This window comes from Podarcis erhardii (assembly GCF_964252035.2).
Source record: "Podarcis erhardii genome assembly, chromosome: 3".
Classification (NCBI taxonomy): domain Eukaryota; kingdom Metazoa; phylum Chordata; class Lepidosauria; order Squamata; family Lacertidae; genus Podarcis; species Podarcis erhardii.
The window spans coordinates 101,881,221-101,900,970 of NC_138507.1; the positions used below are offsets into that span (position 1 = coordinate 101,881,221).

The following is a 19,750-nucleotide window of genomic DNA, read 5'->3' on the forward strand; positions in this document are numbered from 1 at the left end:
TGATACCCAACATTCTGAGAACATCCGGTGAATGCTCAATACCAGATTCCTAAAAAGGGAATCCTGAGGAGCAAACTCGCTTCAGTTTGTGCCACTCGAAATTAAGGATGACTCCTCAGGAAGAGAATGAAATTAATTGTAGACAATACAACGCATGCAATACGTGCTGCTCATCAAACGTTGTCACAATGTTTAAGAAACAGTGTGTAATTCCATATGGCTACACTGCTTGCTGACAATTTCTTGGCCAGGGAGCTCTAATAATGATTGGAGCAGCCTGCCTCAACTGTCAGGAACAAATAACATGGGAGCAGATGCTGCAGCATGTCTGATATGATGAGAAAATGAGCAGGTGGGATGAAGGTCCGATTGGCTCAGCCTGAAGACCAAAACGAATGAAAAGCAACTCCAGATAGTTTGACGTGTGTAAAGGGCAAGAGGCTATATACTGTTGACATCTCCACCAGAAGGTCTGCCTAGACTGAGTGACGTTATGCAGCCATAGTTGCCATATTGTTCAAATAAATATGTCCTCATTAAAATACTGCTGGTTGTTTTTGGGTTTTGTTTTTTAGGGCAGAGGATGACTGATACACACACCCAGGTCCACTGTTTAGTTTGGTGCTGGAACAAGATAAACATCTGATGTAGTGTATGAGAGGCCTTATTTAGTGCTAAGCCAATAACTCGACAGTTGCACCTCTTTGGCTTGTCATAAGTGGCTATCCATTAAAATCCCATACGATACCCTGCCTGCTCTACAAGGGTCACTTCCTCTTCCCTCTAAATAGATGCCAACGATGGGTCATCCTTGGGCAGTTTCCAGAGTCCAAGCACTCTGGCAGGGTCTACCTCTGGTATCCACCCATCTTAAAAACAAACACACAAAAACAGCTGGGTGTGGGAGCAGGCATTATATTCTGCCATGATCCGACCTTTCACTCTGGAACTCTCTGGGAGATTCAAACAGCAACGCCAAACTACCAGAACTGGTTGGAACACCACTGAAATCTGCTGCTGTTGCCCCTACTTCCACCATCATTAGCACCCGCTAGGCCTCATCAAGGTAGGAAAGGATCCACCAGGTCTCTTCTGCAACCCAGCTTGGGGCATCCAGTCACCAACGTTGCCCAAGCTCACACTGAAAAGTTGTTACAGTCATACCTCAGCTTCCAGATGCTTCAGGTTGCGTTTTTTCAGGTTACAGATGCTCCGAAACCTGGAAGTACCGGAACAAGTTACTTCTGGGTTTCGGAAGTCATGTATGCGCAGAAGCACCAAATCACAACCCATGTGTGCGCAGAAGCACCACTGCAGGTTGCGAACATGCATCCCGCACGGATCATGTTCGCAACCCGAGCGTCCACTGTATTTGGGAGCGTAAGAGAGGAGCTGGCTGTTGGCTTCCCTGTTGTATGGGAAAAGGATCCTTTGATTAGGGATAAATATTTGCTGAGATCAAATGGATCTGGACTACCAGTAGCCTTGGGAAAAGACTGTAGCTCAATGGTAGAACACCTGCTTTGAATGCAGAAGTACCCAAGTTCATCCACCGCCATGTTTTGCTTTCTGTTTGCAGGCTTGCCATAAGCATCTGGTTGGCCACTTTAGGATTCTGAAGCAGATGGGTCTTTTGACTCTTTTTATGTTCTTTGCTTCTCTAGGCAGAGCTGGGAACATCCCCTGCCCCCCAGCTGAGGAGACCAGCCATCAGACCGTGTCAACAATACTGAGCTGGATGGACCAATGTTCTGATTCAGTATAAGGGGGCTTCCGATATTCTGATGAGCAATTGTGGGAGGGAAAGCTGCACTCTGCACTTCTTTTCAGGGCTGTAATGAAAGCGCATCGGCTAAAATATTTCAATGCTTTTGTGGGGTAGGTTTATTTTCAGCTAGACCTGTGCCAAGCACTCTGCCCTGATTACTCAAAAGTTATTCCTCTGCGAAAGAGGCCTCAAAGTTTCTGCCTTTTTCTTGGGGCACTTTGAAATTTCTGAAATTGCACTTTGATGTCTGTGGGACAGCCTCCCCAGGTGTCTGCACTTCCTGGTCTGAAAAAGCCCCTGGGAGAAAGTTGTTTCATGACACCTTTCTGTTAGTTTAACTGAAACACAAGAAGCCACAAAGGCTGGCTTCCAAGTGCCTGAGATGAGTGCAGTCACAGATATTTTTCTTTTTTCCTTTTTGAAAAGAGAAGTCCTTTTCACATTTTTTGCTTATTTCTTTAGAAGTAAAAACACTTTAAAACAAACAACTGCCGAAAACATGGTAGGCAGGACCCCCCTTCCCAAACTTACAGGAAGGACAAGCTGGGGACGCCATTGTGTTTGCAGGAAATGCAGGCGGTCAGAGTGCATATCTCTGGAGAGATACCCTCTCCTGGACTTTGATTGAAGTGTGGGCACCTGGGAAGGCTGCACAGACCAGACAATGGTGAGATGATTTGTAGAATGAAAGATGAAATACCCTTTCTTGATGACCTCAAAAGTAAGGTAAGTGCAACAAAAACTCTGCACACAAGTATTTCAGTGATGTTTTCTCTCCCCTTTGATAACTTTTCTTATAATTGGAGAATTGTCAGCAAAAAAAGAAAGGATAATTTTTCAGCACTTTCAACAAATTTCTCAAGGATTTATGCCAGCTTTTGCCTACAGACATTGTATGCAGTTGACAGAACCCTGTGCTTGTTTGTAGGCCACAAAAGGTGATTCGGGAGGGGCCAGCTTCTTTCAAAGTATACTTTGCTCCACTAGAAAGGAAAACGAAGGCAAACCGTACTTTTAAACTAGTAGCTTAAATAGTTATTATGGTTACATCCAAACTGAAAGAAATCCAGTTATCCCTGTTGAATTCTTTTTTTAAAAAGGCAACATAATTATTATTGTCTTATTGCAACAAAACAGATAATTACGCCCTGCAATTCTGCCACTGGTAATTCTACATAATTTGTTCCAAATCTGACTTTTGACATGTGTAAGAAAAGTGAAGAAGAGGGAGTTGTTTTCAGGGAACATCCTGGGAACCACTATAAAGTAAATAAATGCTGGTGAATCCCCTGTTCCATACACTTTTGAAATACAGGAAGTAGGCAATATGAAACCGTGTGTGTGTGTGTGTGTGTGTGTGTCTTCAACAGCCAAAAAGAAAAAAATAAACCCTATAAAGTGCAGAGTTGAGGCTAGATCAATTTAAATGCCAAAAAAGAAAAAAGACTGCAAATGTTTTGCCTTCAGTGGTCACTGCAGCAATGTTAATTGTGGGCTGAAACATATGCCGTTCATGAATTGGACTTCACATGCATGCAAATTTCATAGGTGACTGGGTAAAGGAAAGTCAGAAGATCTCAAGAAAGATTTCACTAAAGTTAACTTCTTCTAAGAGTCTTTTGCCACGATCTGTGCACCAGCATTTAACACAGAGGCACATCCTTTTCTGCACTATGATGCTCACCCCAGCTCTGCTGAGCTGCCTGGAAGAGTCTTCCAGCAAACAATGCCGAGCGACTCTGCCTGGGGCCACTTCGTTGCTGGGTTGGGTTTTCATCAGTATGCGGATGATACCCAGCTCTACCTCTCTTTCAAATCAGAACCAGTAAAGGCAGTGAAGGTCCTGTGTGAGTGTCTGGTGGCAGTTGGAGGATGTATGGCAGCTAACAGATTGAGGCTGAATCCTGACAAGACAGAAGTACTGTTTTTGGGGGACAGGAGGCGGGCAGGTGTGGAAGACTCCATGGCCCTGAATGGGGTAACTGTGCCCCTGAAGGACCAGTTGCACAGCCTGGGAGTCATTTTGGACTCACAGCTGTCCATGGAGGCGCAGGTCAATTCTGTGTCCAGGGCAGCTGTCTACCAGCTCCACCTGGTACGCAGGCTGAGACCCTATCTGCCCACGGACTGTCTCGCCAGAGTGGTGCATGCTCTAGTTATCTCCCACTTGGACTACTGCAATGCACTCTACGTGGGGCTACCTTTGAAGGTGACCCAGAAACTACAACTAATTCAGAATGCGGCAGCTAGACTGGTGACTGGGAGCGGCTGCCGAGACCACATAACACCAGTCCTGAAAGACCTACATTGGCTCCCAGTACGTTTCCAAGCACAATTCAAAGTGTTGGGGCTGACTTTTAAAGCCCTAAACGGCCTCGGTCCAGTATACCTGAAGGAGCGTCTCCACCCCCATCGTTCTGCCCAGACACTGAGGTCCAGTGCTGAGGGCCTTCTCGTGGTTCCCTCACTGTGAAAAGCCAAGTTACAGGGAACCAGGCAGAGGGCCTTCTCGGTAGTGGCACCCGCCCTGTGGAACGCCCTCCCACCAGATGTCAAAGAGAACAACAACTAACAGACTTTTAGAAGATATCTGAAGGCAGCCCTCTTTAGGGAAGCTTTTAATGTTTGATGGACCACTGTATTTTAATACTTTATTGGAAGCCACCCAGAGTGGCTAGGGAAACCCAGCCAGATGGGTGGGGTATAAACAATAAATTATTATTATTATTATTATTATTATTATTATTATTATTATTATTACATATGCAATAGCTACATATGTACAACTACAGCTGGATCAAGGCCAGAGATTTCAATGGGAGGGTTGGTTGTGTGTGTGCCCAGCCTTTCCCAACTGAGCCGATGTTTACAGCCAGATCCTATGCATATCGACTTGGGAGTACATCCCTTTGAACGGAATTAAACAACATCCCAAGTAACTGCTAAGAAGGTTACAGTCATAACCTGTGCCCCTTTTCATTTTTTATTCTCTTCAATTCTCAAAAATATCCATTGTAGCTCATTTTAGTATGCTTCCCATATTTCCACATTTTTCATTCATTGCGCACCATTTTTATTTTGTTTTTGTCCATTTGACATGAGAAGGGAGCCACCATATTCAGATTTGGAGAATAGGGGGTAGTGCCATTTAGTAGCTGATACTTCCAAGGGGCCTTTCATGTCTTTCTTGCTCTTTCTATTATAGATGACTGTATTTTTCCTGTTTTCAGTATAGTTCTCTTGTGCAATACATTTATTCACAGTTAGTACAATACTAAGCAGGCAGAGCCATCCAGCATGACCAAAGGCCAAGGATGATGTGAGTCGAAGTTCACCTTTTAGTTATGGAGAACATTGTCAGGAATGTTCATTTTTGGAATTAGATTCAGTGTTCACTTTATGTGAATATAATTTTAGAAGCTCCATGACAGTTACTTAGCTGGGCGATATTTATGATGGTACTAGCAGTTCAGGTAATTCCAATCCCTTCTTCCCTCCCCCAAACACAACATTAGTAAACTCTTAAATACTCCCCAAAGATCTTCTCTTTTCTTGGCAGGGACATGAAACTCTCATTAGTGTCAGCAAGGGTCGTGGTCATATATCAGGAGCTGAAGAACTCTAAATAAATTAATTGGATTCCCCACATCACTCACCCTCTTCAGTGAATGGGGGCTATTCAGATTCATGCATGTTTTGATTTCAGAGCTAAGGCACCCAGTGTCATTTCATGGAAGATGTAGGGTGGATGGGCCACCAGCTTGGATGGTTTTAAAAGGCATTTTAACAAAGTTGTAGAGGATGAACCTGTTGGTGGTTATTGTGCTGGGAAACACAAGTGGGCAGAAACTGTGATGTTTCTGGTTCCAACAAACCATACTAAGGATGAGGAATAGTTTTATGGAAGAAGCTGTATTCAGCGGTGCTTCAAATACCCTCTGCTAGAACTGAAAATCAAAGCCTAAGGAACTCTTTGCTCTCTTACTTTTAAGGCTTGCCGGGTTCTGGGACATGGAGGGTCTGGAATGCTTTCTAATGACAACATGTCAGCTGGGTGTTGCTCTGGCTCTCCCATGATTTCCCAACTTTCCCCCTCATCTGCCTTTGAGCTGCTACCTCCCTCACCCCCCTGTTGTTAAATCTATACAGTGGTACCTCTGGTTGCGAATGGGATCCGTTCCAGAGGCCCACTCACAACATGAGCAGAATGCAACCCGCATCTGCGCGTGTGCGGGTCACGATTTGCCGCTTCTGCGCATGCGCGTGATGTCATTTTGCTAGTCTGCACATGTGCAAGTGGTGAAACCCAGAAGTAACCGTTTCCAGTACTTCCGGGTCGCCGTGGGACACAACCTGAAAACGCTCAACCTGAAGCAAACGTAACATGGGGTATGACTGTACTGTCCTTCTCTTCCTCCTCCCTGGAAGGGTCAGGGTGGGGAGGCGGTCTCCACTGTTCCTCCTCTGCCCAGTCCCTGACATCAACATGGTTGATTCCACCCTGGCTTCAAAGGCTGGATCAGTCTGGGACCTGATCCATGTCTTTGGTAAGAGCACCATACCTGCTGCATCTTTCACCCCCTTCGACCCATTCCTACTTGTCCCATCTCTACATTAGCATGTCTTCAGGTGCACCCCAAAAGCAATCTTGGTTGTACACATGGCCACAGTGAAACATTACTCCCATAAATAAAGAACATTTAATCATGGGCGTGATTGTGTCATCACCCCCTCAAATAGATGTGCTCACTGTGGCGATCACACAGGGTCCCCGGACGTTTCACCGTCTATTGATCCCTGTGCCACCACTTTATTTCTCGCTGCCGCCACCTAGGCCCTACCTGGTACAATACTGAGTCCAGTCAGGGTTAAATTGGAACATAAACTTCTGTTTATTTATTGCAGTTTAACAAGCACGTGGTTTCATAAACGGTATCCGTCAATTACAATCATGGGGTGCCTATCCAGACCTGTAACTTCCGCTACCTGCTCTCACTCACTAAACCACCTCTCAGTTATTTACTTGTCTTCCTAGCTCCTAACTGTTCCTGAGTCAGCTTATTTCGCCACACTAACTCAACCTCCCCACAGACTCTATCCCAATTCACTCCCACTCCAACCAACCACCCAACTCCCAACGAACTCCTCCTTTTGCCCTTCCCAGAGCTGGTTTTATAGTCCCTCTGGCTCCACCCCCCTGGGTCCTGATTGGGTAACCTGTTTAATTATTTCTCCTCCAGCACTCTCATATGTACGTCACAGTCAGCAAGGCATTTATGCTGCCTGCAGTGGGGGCCCCAGCACAAACAACCATCTCTCCCTTTCTGCTAGCATTTGGGGGGCATGAGTGGCTGTGAGTTCCGGGGTGGGGGAAGCCAGGCAAGCCATCAAATCTGCTGAGCTCCCCTGGGTGTATAGGCCCTGGCAAATGCCCCAGTAGGCCAAGTGCAGATTCCAGGCCTGGTGTCCAAGGTACTAATAGAAGGCATGCTGAAGCTAAGCAGGCCCGGATCTGGTCACCATCTTTGGACCACTTGTACACCACCCTTAGTCCGTAATTATTATTTTTTTAAAAGCAGGATATAAACCTAAGAGAATAAATAATTAAAACGCGTATTAAATTAACATATACAATCAGTGCAGATTTTTGCACATTCCCTAAGGCAACTGATTCGTGAAGACAGGCTTGCAAAAACACAGGTACAAAGAAAGAGGGAGGGATATGTATGTCAGAGAGAGAGAGAGAGAGAGAGAGAGAGAGAGAGAGAGAGAGATTTAAAGATGATTTTGGATGTCATATTGGAACCGAAACCCTCCTTGAACTGGCTGTGGAGCTCTTTTAATCTCAGCTACTTGAGCGTTTTTCTGACCCGCTAGAGCAAATAGCTTCTAAGGTTACCCGAGGATCGGATTTTGTTTTGTTTCTTTTAAGTGGGAGAGCATTACAGGTCTTCTCCATGGTACAGTGATCATTGTTCTGCACAATCGAGGTTCACTGCTGTGAAAGCTAAGCTCCTGTTTCAAATCTACTGTGGTCTGAGAAAGCCACCACTTTAATAATGCCCTGGCTGTGATGCTAGCAAAACATTATCAATTTAGGCCTTAAATTTTGAAGTACCAGGAGGCTATATTGACAGAGGGGGGGGGGAGTAGTCCTGTCTGTGATCTTATTTAAACAGTGAGCAACGGACTTGATGCCAAGGCCAGCTTCAGCTTTCAGGTGGTATGATGCTGCCAGGGGGCATCCATTCCTCAACTCACCCACCCAATGCAGCAACATCCTTTTCCTCTGCTGTTGCTGCCATTGGGGAGGCAGCAACACGAATGATTGGCTCCTCCAGCTTGACCAGCCATCATGGAGCTGAGTTTGGCTCTCATTCAAAAGTAGCAGTGCCTGTTGGGATATTCCATTCCACCTTAAGGGACAGGCATGATTGTTGTGTGTCACATGTCTGTTTACACTCCAGCACAGCTTGCTGGGAACTTCCGTTTGTGTATAGCTTTTGCTTATGCTGCTTGCTTGGACACGAAGGAGAGAAGACATGTTTTCCTCTTGTCCTGATGTATGCTGAATAAACTGCTTGTAAATATGCTCAACACAGCCTCTACCCGCCACTTCTGTTGCGCAGCGTTATTTACTCTGCTGAGTTGTGTGCTCTAGCTTCTGAAGGCGTCTGAAGCTAGGGTCGCAGTTTCATGCTGATCCAAGGACTGGAGATCACCTGGCACACCAGCCGGTGGGCTGGGGTCAGCTGGGGGCCTGCCAATTGCCCCCGATTCCTTGGCTGCATTCCAACAGTGCTTCCCGCCCACCACCATCTGAATATCATGTTTGACCTGGTTTATCTTTAGTTCAACCTCGAGAGTACCTATCTCTCGAGTGTATATGAAAGTTTTTAATGCCTGATGTTTAATTATGCTTATATATTTCTTGAAGCTGCCCAGACTGGATGGGCAGGGTACAAATAAAAAAATCATCATCAACTGAGTGAGTTTAACATGGCCGGATAAACTTCATGCAAATATATGCAAATATGTGCAAATAATTTGATGAATTCATGCAAATATATGCAAAATATTTATAAGTTACATATATCCAGGTTGATAGCCCGAGAGCAGTTTTCAAAGCAGCTTACTCAAAATTTCCATAATATAATCACAGTCCATTGTATTATCAGGAGTAGAAATAGTTTGGTCCACCTGGTAATGCCAGGAGCATTACCCAATTTAATCTTTCTGCTCCAGGGGCAGGGCGTCTTCTATCACCTCAGGGAAGAACCATAATTTAGTGATCAAGCATCTGCCTTAGGAGCAAGAGGTCCCAGCTTCAAAGAGATCTTCCTGAAATCATGGAGATTGGCTGCCAGTCAGTGTAGACAGTAGAGGAGACTTAGAGGAAATGTGACAGGAGAAAGGAGATTCCGACTAAACATCAGGAAGAACTTTCTGATGGTAAGAGCTGTTCTCAGTGGAACGGTCTCCCTTAGGAAGTTGTGGACTCTCCTTCCAAATAGGTTTTTAAGCAGAGGTTACAGGGCCATCTGTCATGGATGCTTTAGTTGAGATTTCTGCATTGCAGGGGTGTGACTAGATGTCCCTTGTGACTCCTTCCAACTCTACAGTTGACTTAGTATAAGGTAGCTTCCTACATTACTCCCCACATTTGTGGAACTTCCAACCAAGAAATATTAATACTTGATCCCATCTTTGTTACTTTGATATGGCCCTTGGAGTGCTTTTCATTATCTCAGACCAGTCTTCCCCAAACTGGTTCTTTCCAGATGTTTTGGACCCCAACTCCCATCAACCCCAATGGTAAGGAAGGATGTATGGCATTACTGGGATCTCAAAGGGGGAAATGACATCTGGGGAGATTTTCTGAAAGGCGGCACTTTGTCCTGGATTTTAGGAAGAAGAAAAAAAGCCCAACAAGTCTCGGATTTTTCTCAATATCTTCTCTTTTTCAGGGCAACCCTAAAGAATGGGAGTTGTGGTCCAAAACATCTGGATAGCACCAAGCTGCCATCAATTGAATCCTGGTGGGGGTTTTCCACTCTTGTAATACATATCTATTTTGTTTTTTTAGCGTTTGTTGTTTTAATCATGTCACTGCTGCTGTGAGGATCGCTGCTTTATGAACTGCTGCTGTTTCAATGAATTGTTTTTCTCTATCAGATTTTTCTTTTCTTGGCTTGTTATTTTAATATTGATGCCCTGCAATTGTTATTTCTTCAATTTTTGTTTGTTGTTTTGGTTCTGCACCCTTTTATACATTGTGTGATGTTTAAATCTGTAAGCCATTGTGCATTCAGGTTGCTGCTGTTTCTAAGAAGGTGGGATAGAATTTATTTTGCAATGGTCTTAATTGCTTCTATTGTTAGCCCTGAGAGTATGATGTTGCAGAGAGTATCGTGCAAGTGTGTAAACAGATAAAGATGCTCACTATTTTGTGTGAGGGATTCCAGTGCATAATGGAAATGGAGGGTTCTGCAATTAAAGTTTATTCAAGCGCACTTTCACCCTGGTACAACAAAGCCGATTGTGGTTTTTTAAAAAATATAAAAAATACAGGCTTATTGCAGTTATAACAATGATGAGGCAATACACTGAAAAGCATGGGATGAATGAATGATTAGCAAGAAGATGCATGAACAGCCCACAAGCAAACAGAGATGAATGTTTACTGCCATATAACCTCCAACAGACCACATAATAGTCTAACCTCCCTGCCAGCTTTCTGCAAGGGTGAAAGTTCAATAAACAGGTTGCCCGGAGGACTCTAAATAAATGAAAATGAAAGGCACAGGGGCAGGCCAGCCTATTTCCTCCCCAGTTCAGCTGGCACCCTTGGTCCCTCTCTGCAAAGGTAACAGGAGAAGAGAGCCTTGGTGTTATTTCCATTTTAGCCCGCTAAATTGGGCTTCCCCTTTTTGAAATGCCCGCCTGCCCACAAAGCAACACAAATTCCACACAATGAGATAAGACACTGTGAAACTATTCAACAAGTCGTCAGGGTCCGTGTGCCAATGGCAAAGTGTAGCTGAACAATGGCTTGCTAAACGGCAGCACAGTATTAATTGCTAATTATTTCACCAGCCTGTCTGAAATGCAACTCCCCTCCCCAGCCTCCTAAATCAATTTTTAATCCATTTAAACAGCCAAGGAATGCTCAATCACAAAACATGTAATTACAGGGGATTATATCACACCTCCAGCATTTTGGCAACGGGACTCGGTGGCAAAAGATAAAAAAAAGAAAAAAGAAAGAAAGAAGGTAGCACCAGATTGTTTTATTCATGAATTTTTCTACTTAACAGCAAAATTGCTAGTTATCGCTACAATGCATTCTTTGTTCAGACTTTTTGCTCCCATTCTTCAGGTTTAGAAATAAGACTTTAAAGTAAACAGAGACATACAAAAAGGACCCCCGCCCGTACCCTACTCATATCAGCACCATGATAGGGAAGCAAGTAAAGCTAATATTAATTCTAAAAAGGAATTGCAAACATTAGTAGAGAAAATTCCCCCAGGGTATGGCATGGTAGATAGCAATGCTACCTGTATTGCTATCATAGCTTTTTTTTTCATGAATATGGTTTTTTGTTTTTTAATGATGCGGTCTTTGCATAGAATTGAATGAGGTTTTTAAATATATTAAAGAATGAAACCAAGGGATGTAAGATTTATGGCTAATTTCTGCAACCTGTTACATTTTGGACTACAACTCCCATCAGCCCAGCCAGCAGTCTAAAACACCTGGAGGTGATTTGGAGAAGGCTGATTTAGGGGGTGGAGGTGTCCTGGGGTAATTGTGTTTGGTTTCAATCTCAACTTCCAAATTCATGGCCCCACTTGAAATAGTGGGGTGCATGGGGTGTTGGGGGAGGAGTAGTGCCTTTGGAGGGGGACATGTTGTGCTCCATCTGGGGTAGTTTGTCCACCTTTGGTCCCCACCCTGCACTTGGCTCTCACCTGTGGCTCCTAGAAGTTGTCAGCAGGCAACAGCAGCTACAGCTTTGACTGGTCAACTAAACCAGGTGAGGTTAGGGACTAAGGGGCTTCCCCTGCATGCAAAGACAGACTCTGGTGGATTGAGCAGACGAGATCCATAATGGTGTTGGGAATTCCATTCCTCTCGTGCTGCAGATGTGTGGGATTGTTACATGTCGCATGTCTGTGTTTACATTCCAGCACTGATTGTTGGAGTCTTGTGAGCGGAAATTGAGATACAGTGGTACCTCGGGTTACAGACGCTTCAGGTTACAGACTCTGCTAACCCAGAAATAGTACGTCAGGTTAAGAACTTTGTTTCAGGATGAGAACAGAAATCGTGTGGCGGCAGTGGGAGGCCCCATTAGCTAAGGTACCTCAGGTTAAGAACAGTTTCAGGTTAAGAACGGACCTCCAGAACGAATTACCATAAGTTCTTAACCCGAGGTAACACTGTACACTCTTCCATTCTGTATAGCTATTGCTTTTGCAGTTCTCTCTCCAAGGAAGAAAGACAGAGAGAGAAGCCATGTTTTCTTTGTTCTGTTACATTCGATTTTGTGCACAATAATTTAGGCTTAGATGTTACACCTCAAGGTACAGCTTCCATTTGGACTCTGCTAGTCGTGTGCTCATGTCCTTGGATATGAAGAAAAAGAGTTTGGATTTGATATCCCGCTTTCTCACTACCTGAAGGAGTCTCAAAGCAGCTAAAATTCTCCTTTCCCCTCCTCCCCCATAACAAACACTCTGTGAGGTGAGTGGGACTGAGAGATTTCAGAGAAGTGTGACTAGCAGTTGCATGTGGAGGAGCGGAGACGCAAACCCGGTTCACCAGATTACAAGTCTAACACTCTTAACCACTACACCACACTGGCTCTGAGTCACATCAGCGTGACGGGACACCGGAGTGATGAATCCCGGGCGACGCTGCATTGGGGTGGAAAGGCGTTATCAACCAACAAGTGGGTCCAATGGTCAAGAGGGCACATGCTGTAGAGGGAAGTGAGGGGCAGTTGGGGCTTGTCAACATGGGAAGGTAGCACATCTAGAAGAAGGAAAACTCCTAAACCTTCACTGCCTTGCTGGATATCTTCAGGAGCAGAAAAGGCTAAAGAGTAAACCCTACACAAATCTGTAGTCCCTAAGACGGCTGGATGGCGCCTTGTACACCTCCTTCTAGCAACTCCTGCAGCCAAGCTTGTGCCAAATGTCCTGCTCTGCTTTCTTTGGACCACATCAGTGTGGCCAAGAAGGAGGTCTTGTCGTTTGGGAATCCCAGAACACACTGCCCAGGCTTGTGTCTGGAGGAGGTCACTTCAGTGCAGCAGTTTGACTCCTCCCCAAGGCATACCCCATTGTCTCTCGAGACAGACAGATGCCAACAATTTGCAAGCAGTGAATTTGGGGGAGACTTTTCAGCACAAAAAGATGGGGCACTTCGTGTAAGAGGTTTGAACAGCATTATTTTTTCAGATCTTTTAGGTGGGAATCTTTTTGGCAGTTGCTGTCTAGTGGCCACCATTCTCCCCCCCCCCAAAAAAAAGTCTCTGGATGCAGGGAGAGTTGGGGCAAGAAAGAGCTCTCCAGCTGTGTTGGACAGCCACTCCCCCAGCTGGTGACACCCCAAAAGATACTTTTTTAAAAAAGAAAAGAAGATTCACAGTTGCAGCCTACTCAAATGTTCACCTCCCTCAATCCCTTAGAAATGGTCTTCCTTTCCAAATTGCCTCCAGGTTTCCTTCCAATTCCCCCCCCCATTCAAACCTTCTCTGTTGCTGTACCCAGATTTTGAACTCCCTAGCATCTAGTCCAGCAACCTATAACCTGTTCTCACAGTGACCTGAAAGAGAATCACAAATTGGGAGAGCCCTGTGACACTCAGGTCCTCCTTCTCTGGTTCCTATAAGCATCCAGTTGGCCACTGTAAGAATAGGATGCTGGAAAACCCAGCAAGGCTCTATTTATGATCTTGTGCTTCATGGTTTCCTTGACTTGAAGAAGAGTAAAAACATAGACTTTCTCTTTTCTTTTGTGGCATTTGAAATGCTGATTTTAGGTCTGGTTCCAGAAAACACTGGAAAGATTCTTGATCATATATGCCATGCGGGAAAAGAAAAGGGGCCAAAGTGGTCAGTAATTGGCATAAGAGATAGGAATTATTAAACACACATATATTTGTTTTTAAAAAGAATTGGTGCAGACAGATATCTTTGCAAGCCACAGAGTGACTTCCAGATTTATAACAGATAATATTATGTAATAATATAGCTTTCCAGGCTGCTACAGGAACACTAATCAAATAAACCATATAGGCTCCATTCCTATATCCACTTACTTTGGAGTAAGCCACATTGAACTCAGTATGTCTTACTTCTTAGTAGACGTGTGCAGGATTGTGTTGTAAAACATACTTTTTGCCAATGAACAGTATCTCTGTGTGTGTATTCGAGCAAGAAAAAAGATGTTTTTCTTGGCTAATCGAGACTCTGCAGCTACTTATGTTTAGGGGAAATGATAATTTAATGCATTCATGGGAGTTGTAGCCTGGCCTTCTCCCTCATTCCGAGTTACAGGAAATGTTCTTACTGAATGGGATTCTGAATACCAAGGAGTCAAACTGAAAGGCAGATACTGAAATGTTGTGATCTGATTTATACAACCACAACCATGCAAAAGAGAACTACAACCCAAAAACTCGGTGCATGCAACTGCTTGATCTAGTTATATACACCAATACAGACTAACCCATTGCCTTTAAATAAAACTCATCAACTTGGGGATTCTTTAGCTGCGATTCCTACATTCTGTGCATTCTGCTCAGTGAACATAGGAATATAGGAACATGCCTTGTACGGAGTCGGACCATTGGACGATCCAGTTCAGCTTTGCCTACACAGATTGGCAGCAGCTCCCCAGGTTACAGGCAGGGAATCTTTTCCAACCCCACCTGGATTGAACCCAGGGCTTTCTGCATGCAAACAGGTGCTGTACCACTGAGCCATGGCCCAATGGTGCTTCTTCTCATGTACGGTGGTTATAGGATTGTATCTCAGTCTTGGAAACTGGTCCAATGAAAACTGCCATCACCTAGCCTAATAGCACAACTCCCAGGACCACAGAAAGGCTCGTGAGCGCCAAGACCTGTCCTGGGCCCTCCAAGCTGAGGGACTAGAGAGTAATTGGCCATAGCTGTGAGCCTCCAGTTGGATTTCCCACAATGCAGTGGGTGGCACTGTGCTTGGCACTTCAAGGCATTGTAGGGAATAAATTGGCAGGTCTCAGTCCCCTTTGAAATGTTTTTGCTACCACCTGTGCCAGGTAAGCCCAAAGGAGAGAGCATCAACATCAGAGGAGGGCACTGGAAGAAACTTTCTAATAAAATATTAATGTTAGGACTCAGCTACCTTCTTGTTATTTTTTAAGTGTTTTAAATGTGTTATAACACTGTGACACCAGATGGAGCTGTAGAGTTCTGTCTTACGGCAACATGTTTACAATGTGTTTTCCTGAAACACGTTTGTTTGTTTTTTATGTGTTTAGATCCAGCCTAAGTCTTGCTGGTGCCCTTCAAAACCAGCCTAACTTTTACATGAATAAATGAAGAAAATGCAGGCTTTCCTAGACAGAAAGAGGTGCTAGCCTGAGGTTAAGACTGAAGAAAACCGACTTGTAATGTTCACATGCTTAACCCTAGTGAAATCAGCGGGGCTTTCCTGAGTTCAGTCTTGGCTGGACCATGTTGTGTATTCTTCAAATGCAACCTCAGCAGCAAGCAGTTTCATCGGTATTCACATCAATATACAAAGAATGAGAAATTCTCTTTTCCTTTTCTTCTTCTGACATCACTCATGTACCCAGGTGCTAAAGTCTCCCCTCCACCTGTTTTTGCAACTTACTGACACGCTCCTTTCATTCAGGAACATGAGCATGCTACCTACCTGCCACCTGATCCCTTAACACCCTTTGATGTCCTTCTGCCCTGCGCCCGAGGTCGAAGTCGACAGCGGACATGCCTTTGGTATGAATGATTTAAGGCAACAGGTGAAAGTCTTTACATGCAAATACTTACAACGGCCTTTCAAGGTCTCGGTATCAGTTACGATCATATTCCCCAAGTGGTCCCTTGTGTATTCCCAATTGTGTTGCTGTTTATACAACTTGCTGCCCTGCCACATTTCATGGATTTTTAATATTATTTTTAATGAATTGTGCACACAGATCCTCTGATTCTTGCCTGGGGGAGCATCTCTCAAGCAGTCATCCTTCATTAAGGGGAGCTGCCATTCACTGTTGAGACAACAGCAGATCACGGATGTAAGTTTCCTGTTAACTTCTTTGAGTCCCACCTTCTCTCTGCGTCCACCGATTCTAAACTTCTGAGAGAGTCAGCCAAAAACAGCTGTAGTTTTGCTGATGCGGTATGTTTGAGAGTTTGGTGCTCTTTCTGGGTTTTTGCTTTTACGGCTTGGATTTTAACGATGCTTTAAGACCATTTTCGATTGCGTCTGAATTAAATTTTATGCGAGCAGCTCTGAAGGTTCATTTGAGGTCTGATAGGACAGGATATAAATGTAAAACATATAGCTCCCTTGTTCCTTTTATTCTCCTCTCCCTTTTTTTCCACTCTACCTTGACAGCTCTTACTTTTATGAGGTATAAAATAAGACAACCTGCCCTACCTTTGTGGTCTCTAGGTGATTTGAACTTCGGCTTCCATCATCCCTTACAATTGGCCATGCTGTCTGGGGCTGATGGGAATTAGGGCCCAAAACATCAGGAAAGCACCAATTTGGGGGAGACTGGCCTGGGGTTTAAAACAAAAAACAACACCTTCTTCTCTTGATGCTGAAAGGACGTAAGAGGAGGGGCTAGGTAAGTCTCTCTGGGAAGGATGTAACCCAAAAAAGGTACCACAGGTGAACAGGCCAAGTGAGTCACCCACCTAACTTGGGGTGCTCACAATGCTACTGCAGATACAGTACATATGGGAAAATATTTCATTTCTTTTCACTTTTAATTTGTATACCGCTCAGTGGCAGAGCTTCATGCTCCGGCACCAGGGGGCGGAGAGTAGGAGGGGGCGGGGCTGGCGCACCACCCATAGGGGCATGGCGCACATCCCAGGGCATGGCGCACCACCCATAGGAGCATGGTGTGGCGCCCAGCGGGGGGGGGGGCAGCTGCAATGGCACTGCGCCAGGAAGGTGCACTCCCCCTGCATGCCTCTTCCTCCGCCAGTGATACCACTTTTCTATATTACTATACACAAGTCAGTTTATAGCAACAAAACGCACAACAAAGAACCACACCTTATAAAACATAACTTTAAAACGGACCAACTGATATCTGATATCCAATAATCTATTGGAATACATTAGTACGCAATAAATTTGACTCTCAAAACATCAGCAAATAATAATTAAACAGAAATTTACTCTTAACAATTACAATAAATAATTATTGAATTATGATCGGTAAAAATAACTTCAGGTTGGGGAAGGCTCAGCTAAGGCATCACTAATCGGTTTAGTTTTTGTTGAAGGGGGTATCAACCTTTCAGTTAACTAAGACATGGGCAGAATAGAACGGTTCTCCAACTATTTGTGACGACAGATGCTATCCAATCACATGAGCCAGAGGTCTCCAACCTTTTTCAGCCTTTAGGAACATTTGGATTTTTGAGTGAGTGGCATGGGCCCCAGCCCCTCTGGCCATTTCTTTCCCCACTTCCCTGGATCAGCTGCCTCCTGGGAGGGAGAGGGAAAGAAAGCACACACACACACACACACACACACACACACACACACAGACTTCCTCAGGGAATGGGGCAAAAGTTGAGTCCAGCATAATTAATCTGTGCCTTGAAAAGTACACAGAGCTGAAAACAGGAAGTAGGAAAAACAAAACAAATTCCTTCCAGTAGCACCTTAAAGACCAACTAAGTCAGTTCTTGGTATGAGCTTTTGTGTGCATGCACACTTCTTCAGATACACAGATACTTCAGATTCTTCAGATACAATATCTATAAGTTTAGCAGGTAGGTGTCTTTATTAGGAATGCCTTTTGTAAACAGCAACAACCCCAGGTATTTGAAGAGCGCTCAGCAGCTGATTTCAAAGCACTACATTACCAGGAACTGCTCTTTCCTTTCTCGTGTTTTTCCTTTGGCATAGTATCATAGCAAGCTGCACAACTCAGCCTTTCAGAGAATCCTTTTTGAATTCCATCCTTATGCCCTGTGTATCTGAAGAAGTGTGCATGCACACGAAAGCTCATACCAAGAACTGACTTAGTTGGTCTTTAAGGTGCTACTGGAAGGAATTTGTTTTGTTTTGACTATGGCAGACCAACACGGCTACCTATCTGTAACAGGAAGTAGGAAGAGTGCCACTCTTCCAACCTCCTCCTTCAGCTCTATGTACTTTCATACCCTCCAACATTTCTGCGATGAAAACAGGGACGTCCCATTCCATAATGATAATTTTACAGTGGTGCCTTGCAAGACGAAAAGAATCCGTTCCGCGAGTCTCTTCGTCTAGCGGTTTTTTCGTCTTGCGAAGCAAGACCATTGACGGCTTAGCGGATTAGTGCTATTAGCGGTTTAGCGGCTTTTAGCGGCTTTTAGTGGCTTATCAGCTTAGTGGAAAAGCGGATAAGTGGCTTAGCGGCTTAGAAAAAGGGGGGGGGGAGGAAAAAACCCCGCAGGAACTCGCAATACATTTTTGTCTTGCGAAGCAAGCCCATAGGAAATTCGTTTTGCGAAGCACCTCCAAAACGGAAAACCCTTTCGTCTAGCGGGTTTTTCGTCTTGCGAGGCATTCGTCTTGCGGGGCACCACTGTATTATTTATATCCCACACATCTCACTGGGTTGCCTCAGCCCCTCTGAGCAGCTTCCAACGTACATAAAAACATAATAAAACATTAAACATTTTTTTTTTAAAAAAAACCTTCCCTATACAGGATTGCCTTCAGACGGCTTGGGGGTTGGATACCCTCCAACATTTCTCCAATGAAAATAGGGACATCCTGTGACATTCTGAGACCAAATCAGAAAATGGGACGGCATCTCTAAATCAAGGACGTCCCTGGAAAACAGGGACACTTGGGAGGGTCTGTACTTTTCAAGGGAGAAAAACGTTTTCAACAGTTTTCAATTCACTCAATAAATTTGTCATTTCACAAACCAAACATGCACTAGGGAGGTGCCAGCAATCATTGCCTTAAACTATCAGACAATATCTATAAGTTTAGCAGGTAGGTGTCTTTATTAGGAATGCCTTTTGTAAACAGCAACAACCCCAGGTATTTGAAGAGCGCTCAGCAGCTGATTTCAAAGCACTACATTACCAGGAACTGCTCTTTCCTTTCTCGTGTTTTTCCTTTGGCATAGTATCATAGCAAGCTGCACAACTCAGCCTTTCAGAGAATCCTTTTTGAATTCCATCCTTATGCCCTGTAGCCTCCTCACATTCCTGTAAGGCAGTTTAATATTCATTTAATCATGCTAGAACACCACATGCGGTACTCTGCGATGGCTATACAGACGCTAATTAAGCCGAGCTGTGCAAACAATCAAGCAATTTAAAATCAAAACAAATCCCCCTGTTTCATCCAAACAATTGATGGGGGCAAAATCAATGAAAACACTCTCGGCGCATGCAGAGTGCAGAAATCATCCCATGATATATTGATGCAATTACAATAATAAATGTCACATTTACAATCGCAAGTGGTCAGGAACCTCAAGCGAGGGAAAATAGTAATTTGCTGGGTAAGTGGAAGTATGTTTGGTATGTTCACATAACACTTATTTCTCTTAAAAGTAATAGCATGGCAAATTTTAGTTTGGGCCATCAGCGTTTAACTTCGGGAATCATTTGGGAGCCAAGCTTTTAATTACAGTGTTACCCTCTCCCCAAGAAGTGAGAGGTTTCGGTGATCTTACCCAGGCTCAATTTCCTTTAGAAGATAGCCAGTGAAAGTTTAT

The 19,750-nt window shown here is 44.3% G+C and overlaps 2 long non-coding RNA genes across 3 annotated transcripts in view; one reads left to right on the forward strand and one right to left on the reverse strand.

Moving 5' to 3' along the window:
• The window catches only part of LOC309338159, a 599,378-nt gene that overhangs the window by 318,526 nt on the left and 261,102 nt on the right, over positions 1-19,750 (reverse strand). The window lies entirely within an intron of this gene.
• LOC309338101 overlaps positions 987-19,750 on the forward strand; it is a 29,730-nt gene continuing 10,966 nt past the window's right edge. The window contains exons 1-2 of one of the 2 annotated variants that reach the window (XR_014154705.1): positions 987-1,066; positions 15,980-16,075. This is a non-coding gene — a long non-coding RNA (uncharacterized lncRNA). Of the gene's footprint in view, positions 1,067-15,412; positions 15,780-15,979; positions 16,076-19,750 lie in introns of those variants that run through there. The other variant, XR_014154706.1, reaches the window with a different exon arrangement.